This window comes from Sprattus sprattus (assembly GCF_963457725.1).
Source record: "Sprattus sprattus genome assembly, chromosome: 1".
NCBI classification, from domain to species: Eukaryota; Metazoa; Chordata; class Actinopteri; order Clupeiformes; family Clupeidae; genus Sprattus; species Sprattus sprattus.
Window position 1 is genome coordinate 73984606 of NC_137920.1, and position 7500 is coordinate 73992105.

Here is a 7500-nt window from a genome sequence, read left to right on the forward strand (position 1 = left end):
CTCTAAATGATTGAGTAGATGTCACACTCGTGGAGTTGGGGGGAGCACAACCCCTTGTCCAGGGAAAAGCTTTTGGACTAAAGAGAAGAGTGCCCTCTACTGGTTGGACCCCAACCAAGCCCATCTTCAGCTGAAGGCCAACACATTGATATCGATGACATCACTGTCCACCCTTATAAACCAGCTCATCTGGGTGACTTACATGTTTAAAATCAAATGTAATCACTGTACAGAGACAATATATTTAGTGGAATTATCTATATATATATTTGTTTAACACAAACGTTTTGTACTGAATTCAAACCAGTCCTAAAAACGATTTGTTGTGAACAACAAAGTCATAAGTCGACACACAGCAAATAGTTATTTTCTTGTTTTTGTGGTGAGAGGAAAAAGTATAAAATAATAAAACAAAACCCTGCATTTATGTGCACATTTTAAACAGGACCCACAGGCCTGGTATTAATAATAGACAATCCTTTATATGTCATAAATATAGTTAATAATACACAATGTGCATTCTACCTATTGGAACCCATGTGCTTAAGCAGCTCTTTATTTGGGGGGGGGGCTCTATTCGTGAAAGTAGTAAGTGTAAGGTGTTGGTCTATTCTTGACTGCAGCATATGTGCGATGGCTGTAGATGAGGTGCTGTGGTGTGGCCCAAATGTGTGTGTGTGTGTGTGTGTTGGGTTGGGGAGGTACGGGGGGGTGTGTGTGTGTGTGTGTGTGTGTGTGTGTGTGAGTGTGCAAGCTGCCTGCCTGCCTGCCTGCCTGGTGTGCTATGATTAGCTACATCTCCTCCTGCCTGCCTGCCTCCCTCCCTCTCTCTTGCCCCATGGTTTCCCCACCCAGCGCACCCCCTGAGGCAAGCTGTGTGAAGGCCTCGCCAGGCCTGGGGCTCAGGTTCTCTACTCCTCTGAGATACAAGCCTCCCTTTGATGTGAGCAGCAGGCCTGAGGGTGGCTGCGGGCGGCGAGAAGCCCCAACCAACCAGCCCGCCTGCCTGCCTGCCTGCCTGCCTGCCTGCCTGCCTGCCTGCCTGCCTGCTTGCTTGCCTCTGCCTCAGCTCCTGCCAGAGCCTAGAACAGACACACACACACACACACACTGACACGCACACACACACACACACACATGTACAGATGCACAGGAACATGGAGGTGCTCACACCCTTACCCTTGTACCAATGTTTTCAACACCCCTGCACACTTTTGCACATACACACACATGTGCACACATGCAAAAAAAACACCCCCCCCCCCCCCCACACACACACACACACACACACACACACACACATACACACACGTGCACACATGCAAAAAAAACACCCCCCCCCCCACACACACACACACACACACACACACACACACACACATACACACACGTGCACACATGCAAAAAAAACACCCCCCCCCCCACACACACACACACACACTCTCTATATTCTCTCACTCACCTAGATAGAGAAAGTGAGAAAGAGAGAGTGTGCGTGCGAAAGAGAGAGAGAGAGAGAGAGAGAGAGAGAGAGGGAGAGTGAGAGAGTATTCAAAGACTTCAAAGACTTCCATCGTCATAACACCTTCAGGTGTATAAAGGTTTGAAATTCCTGCAGGCAGATTTCTGCAATTTCTTTTACTTTTCAACCTGAAATTTTGCCTGCTATTCACTTAATTAGAGAGACGAAACGGAACAAGATGGACTGAAAAGATTGACGCCAGCGGAGAGTTATACGAGCGAGATGTTTGATGCCTACCCTGCGCGCAGATAGCAGTAATCCTCAAATGAGGTGGTGCTGATTAATCTACTGATTTATAATTATTTTACTGGTAGGACAGATCCCCATTGTTACTAACCTAGCTTGGGCAGCACAGCATAACCACACTAAAGATTTCAGTAGCCGGGTGCTTAAGTTGATATGTGCATGTTTTAATTGGATCAAATATGCTGATTCTACACACACTATTGATGACATTATGGATTTAGTCGAAACCATAGTATCAGATGTGATCTTGGAATAGTTTGAGAGCTAAGTTGTTTAATCAGATGATTAAATGCTACACTCTTAGCCTTATTTGTGGATAGGTTGTTAACACAAAAGCAAAAAAACGTTACTACACAATGGAATGATGTCTGGTTTTGATTTTAATTTGGCAGTTGAATTGATTTATAGTACATTGAGTGGACACTTCCTTGAGTCAGAGCTGTGCTTCATGGCCCACTGGCCACTGGTATTAAGGGATTAGGTGTCGAATGTGAAAACTTCAGTTTCCAGCTGACTCAGAACTGATACCTAAGTATGTACTTCAGATTCACCAAGCATATAGTAGATTCAGAAAGGCATTTCTGGCCTTGTGATAAATCACCAAGTTTTCTATTATGCTTATGTTAACTAGTCTTATTTAATTTAATTGTATTATTATAGTTAGTTTCTACTATGTTGGCACTCTGAGATTCTTCTGAATGTAGAGTGCGTTACAAATCAAATTAATTCATATTATTGTATTATTAGATGAGCTCACACAGTCTTGGAATAGAATACTAGTTGTACTTCTCATTGGAAGAGTTTGCTGAAGAGGTGAACCAACCACAGTCAGAGAGGAAATCCAATTGTGTCTTCCTTGAGATCTGATTAATTATTTAGCCTGTAGTACATGTAATTACCCTTTGTTTCAGAAGGAAAATCAGTTCTTCACTATACGCTCTCAGACTTCCGCAACTCTAAAATTGAGTATTAATATAATTGATGAACATTAAAATTGTATACTGTCTATATTAGCAGCCTGTATGACAAAATATTAAATCTCCCGGTCAATATGAATGGTGTCAGTTCTATGGTGAATGCAAGGCTCTTTAGGTGGAAAGCTATGACTAGCCTGTAGATCATGTCTGTTTCTTACACTGCTTAATCCCTATTCCACATGTGTGCTTAGCTCGATCTCATCTCTCGTCTCTTATTTGCATGGAGATATAAAGGTTGGTCAGAATGTATGTTTTCTTAAGGACAAAAATGAATATAGGTACATAAAAAAGGTGCACAAAAACAAAATAAGCATTTCAAAAACATGGCCTTAAACTCTTGATAATGTGCAACAGCGTTAGCAAAAATCTCTTTACCCAAGTTTCTCAGCTACAAAAGGCCACCCAATGAAAACTACACACACTTCTCTTGCCAGCATCCAGGCAAATTATGTAGTTAGTTCTCCATGTATTCTGGTGGGTATAGGACTTCAGGCTGCTTGTGAAGGGGGGGGCGGATTGAGTGTTCATGTGGTCGTAAAACTTGAGGATCTGGGTTGTAGACACCCAGTATCAATTGCAACAGGGGACCTTTTGATTTTACTGTACAGAACTGGTTGGGGAGCGTGCACAGACATCCACAACATAGCAGTCAAATCTGCAAACAGATTTTGGTGACTACGTCTACACTATGTATGATGTTGCCAGGCTTCTTGTCTCTGCATCTGATGTCTTTCTCTGCAGCCTGAAGGTACATATGCTGCGCAGCTGTGGCTGTACAGTTGAAGCGTTTGGTTAAAGTGATCGTTTCCAGACGTCTTTGTTTCTCGTGTTGGTGGATGCTAATGTGTCTCTTATGGCTTAGCACGTTCTCAACGTAAATTAGTCATGTAGAGGATGTATGACTGGCAGAATTTCTGCCATAATTGACGAAAAATGAATACAAAATCAAGCAACCTTCCCCGTCACTCTAAAAGATGATTTTTCACTTGACAGACCTGCTCTTGAATGAAAGTGTGCCGGTGTGGTTTATTGCCCGTATCTTTGCCTCCAAAGCACTGTAGTTTATATAGAGTATCACACACATGTGTCTGAGTGTTTAAGGAAAAGAGAGAGAGATGGTGTGTGAGAGTGTTTGTATGAGAGTGAGAGAGATTCTGTGTATGTATGTTTGTGTGTGTGTGTGTGTGTGTGTCTGTGTGACTATGTGTGTGTGTCTGTTTAAGAAAAAAAGACTTGCCGTGCAAGAGCACGTGTGTTTGTATGAGACTGAGAAAGATTCTGTGTAACTGTGTGCGTGTGTGTGTGTGTGTGTGTGTGTGTGTGTGTGTGTGTGTACGTGTGTGCGTCAGAGAGACAGAGAGAGAGAGAGAGAGAGAGAGAAACTGAGCGAGCAATAGCTCATTGAAATTCGGCGGCGGGGGTCTACCATTAAAGCGGATGGTGGTGGTGTGGTGCGGTGGTGGTGTGGTGGTGTGGTGCGGTGTGGCGTGGTTGGTAGCGCGGTGCAGTGCCCCCCCCGCTCAGGGTGAGCTCCAGACATGTAGCCTGGGGGAGTGGGCCTGCCGTCAGCAGCCCCAGCGTGGGAGCGCCCACAAACAGGGTTTTAATAACGCCGGCGTGCACACAGTCACCCTGATTAGGAACGGCAAACACGCCGGAGAAACACACCGAGAAAGGGAAGGAGGGTAGTAGTAACCCCCCCCCCCCCCTTTACTGCGCCCCCTTGGCTCCTCTGTGCCCCGTGGGGGGGTGACAAGCAACCCAAAACAACAAAAACAACAACAAAAACAACAGCGATGACAGAAAAACACAGGGAAGAAGGACGATAAAACACGCAGCTATTATTTCCCAACAATAAGAATTCTACGATTTCTCTTTTAAAAGCCTCTTATCAGCCGGTGCCTAGTGTTTCAGTTTACATACTGCCGTGTTTAGCCCGCCGTCACGCACAGGGGCACGGGTACCGCACAGTATGCTACGTCTCTAAAAGTAGACCGCTGCTGTTAAGACTGCTGCAGCGACTGCACCCGAATGTGTATGTTTATGAGCGCAAGGGCGTCTCTCAGACCCATGCCACTCTGATGCTGTGTCTATGAGCCTGAGTGTGTCTCTCAGACCCATGCCACTCTGATGCTGTGTCTATGAGCCTGAGTGTGTCTCTCAGACCCATGCCACTCTGATGCTGTGTCTATGAGCCTGAGTGTGTCTCTCAGACCCATGCCACTCTGATGCTGTGTCTATGAGCGCGAGGGCATCTATCATAGGGCATCTATCAGACCTGTGCCTCTCTGATGCCATGTCTATTAGGGCGAGGGCGTCTCTCAGACCCATGCCACTCTGATGCTGTGTTTATGAGCGTGAGGGCGTCTCTCAGACCCATGCCAATCTGATGCTGTGTCTATGAGCGCGAGGGCATCTCTCAGACCCATGCCACTCTGATGCCGTGTGTCTACGAGCGCAAGGGCATCTCTCAGACCCATGCCACTCTGATGCCATGTCTACGAGAGCGAGGGCATCTATCAGAGGGCATCAATCAGACCTATGCCTCTCTGATGCTGTGTCTACGAGCGCAAGGGCATCTCGCAGACCCATGCCACTCTGATGCCATGTCTACAAGCGCGAGGGCATCTTTTAGACCCATGCCACTCTGATGCCATGTCTATGAGCGCAAGGGCATCTTTTAGACCCATGCCACTCTGATGCCATGTCTACGAGCGCAAGGGCTTCTATCACACCTGTGCCAATCTGATGCCATGTCTACGAGCGCAAGGGCATCTCTCAGACCCATGCCACTCTGATACCATGTCTATCAGAGTCTATCAGACCCATGCCACTCTGATACCATGTCTACAAGCGCGAGGGCATCTTTTAGACCCGTGCCACTCTGATGCCATGTCTATCAGAGTCTATCAGACCCGTGCCACTCTGATGCTGTTTTTGTGGTTTTGTTGGTGTTTTTCCCCTCCATTGGCTCAGTCTTCTGCCATATTTCTCACCCCATATATTTCTCTCCCATCTCCTCTTTCTCCCCCCCACCCCCCCCCCGCCCCATCTCATTTTCGCTCTGTCTCTCCCTCTCTCTTTCTCTCTCTCATTCTGCATGTCCTGTAAATGGCACTTTTTATGGGTGCTTTAATAACTCCCCAGGTGCTTGTCCCCAGCTCTCCGCACTGCAGATAGAGCCTGCTGCTTTGGCTCCACACCAGGCCTCACTGCATCCCACCCTCCACCGCAGTCATGCACGAGCCAGCAGAGGCATATGCAAGCCTTTCTCTCTCCCCCTCCTCCTCCTCCTCTCTCTCACTCTCGTTCTCTCTCCCCCCTCCTCCTCCTCTCTCTCACTCTCTTTCTCTCTCTCTCTCTCTCTTTGTTTCTCCCTCTCTCTTTCTCTCTCCCCCTTCTCCTCCTCTCTCACTCCCTTTCTCTCTCCCCCTTCCTCCTCTCTCTCTTACTCTCTTTCTCTCTCCCTCCTCCTCCTCCTCTCTCTCACTCTCTTTCTCTCTCTCTCTCTCTGTTTCTCCCTCTCTCTTTCTCTCTCCCCCTCCTCCTCCTCTCTCTCACTCTCTTTCTCTCTCCCCCCTTCCTCCTCTCTCTCACTCTCTTTCTCTCTCCCCCTCCTCCTCTTCTCTCTCACTCTCGTTGTCTCTCTCCCCTTTCTCCTCCTCTCTCTCACTCTTTTTCTCTCCCACCCCTTCCTTCTCTCTCTCTCTCTTTCTCTCTCCCCCCTCCTCCTCTCTTTCACTCTCTTTCTCTCTCTCCCCTTGGTCCTCTCTCTCAGTCTCTTTCTCTCTCCCCCTTCCTCCTTTCTCTCACTTTCTCTCTCTCTCCCCCCTTCCGCCTCTCTCTCATTCTCATTCTCTCAGCCGTCCTCCATCGCTCACAGAGGGTCATTTCTCTTTCGTTTTCCCCTCATTCTGGATGCTCTTGGAGAGGAACCAAGTCAATTGATTGCTTTTGTATTTTGAGGGTGTATGTTTCAGAATGATCATTTCTGAAGAGCCATGCCTCAATCATCTAAAGTTGTAATGGCCCCATTTTTTAATTATAGTCTTGTGCCAGACTCGAAATGTGGAAATGGTTATTGCAGATTCTGCAAGAAAACACAGCTGTTTTACACCAACCAATATCAAGACTTGGATGACAATTTAGGATGTATTTAGATTCAGGCCTGCCTGTTCGTTTAAGGAAGAGAACAACGAAACTACTGGTCTCCTTCTCGAGAGCCTTGTGGTTAAAGAACAATGAAACTACTGGTCTCCTTCTCGAGAGCCTTGTGGTTAAAGAACAAGGAAACTACTGGTCTCCCTCTGCAGAGCCTTGTGGTTAAAGACCAATGAAACTACTGGTCTCCTTCTCGAGAGCCTTGTGGTTAAAGAACAATGAAACTACTGGTCTCCCTCTGCAGAGCCTTGTGGTAAATAACAAATACACTGGTCTCCTTATAGAGAGCCTTGTGCTTAAAGACCAAGGAAACTTCTGGTCTCCCTCTGATGAACCTTGTGGTTTGAGAACAATGAACATACTGGTCTCCCTCTGATGAGCCTTGTGGTTTGAGAACAATGAACATACTGGTCTCCCTCTGATGAGCCTTGTGGTTTGAGAACAATGATCCTACTGGTCTCCCTCTGATGAGGCTTGCTCAGAATTATCCCAGTGCATCGCCATGACACCAGCCAGTGGAACTCACCCATACTGAATATAGAGGAGCTAGAAACACAGTGTCTTCCATATACTGTATAGCCCTTGTTGTATGAA

At 46.7% G+C, this 7500-nt stretch overlaps 1 protein-coding gene across 1 annotated transcript in view; it reads left to right on the forward strand.

Moving 5' to 3' along the window:
- pknox2 (pbx/knotted 1 homeobox 2) overlaps nt 1-7500 on the forward strand; it is a 70732-nt gene that overhangs the window by 44250 nt on the left and 18982 nt on the right. The window lies entirely within an intron of this gene.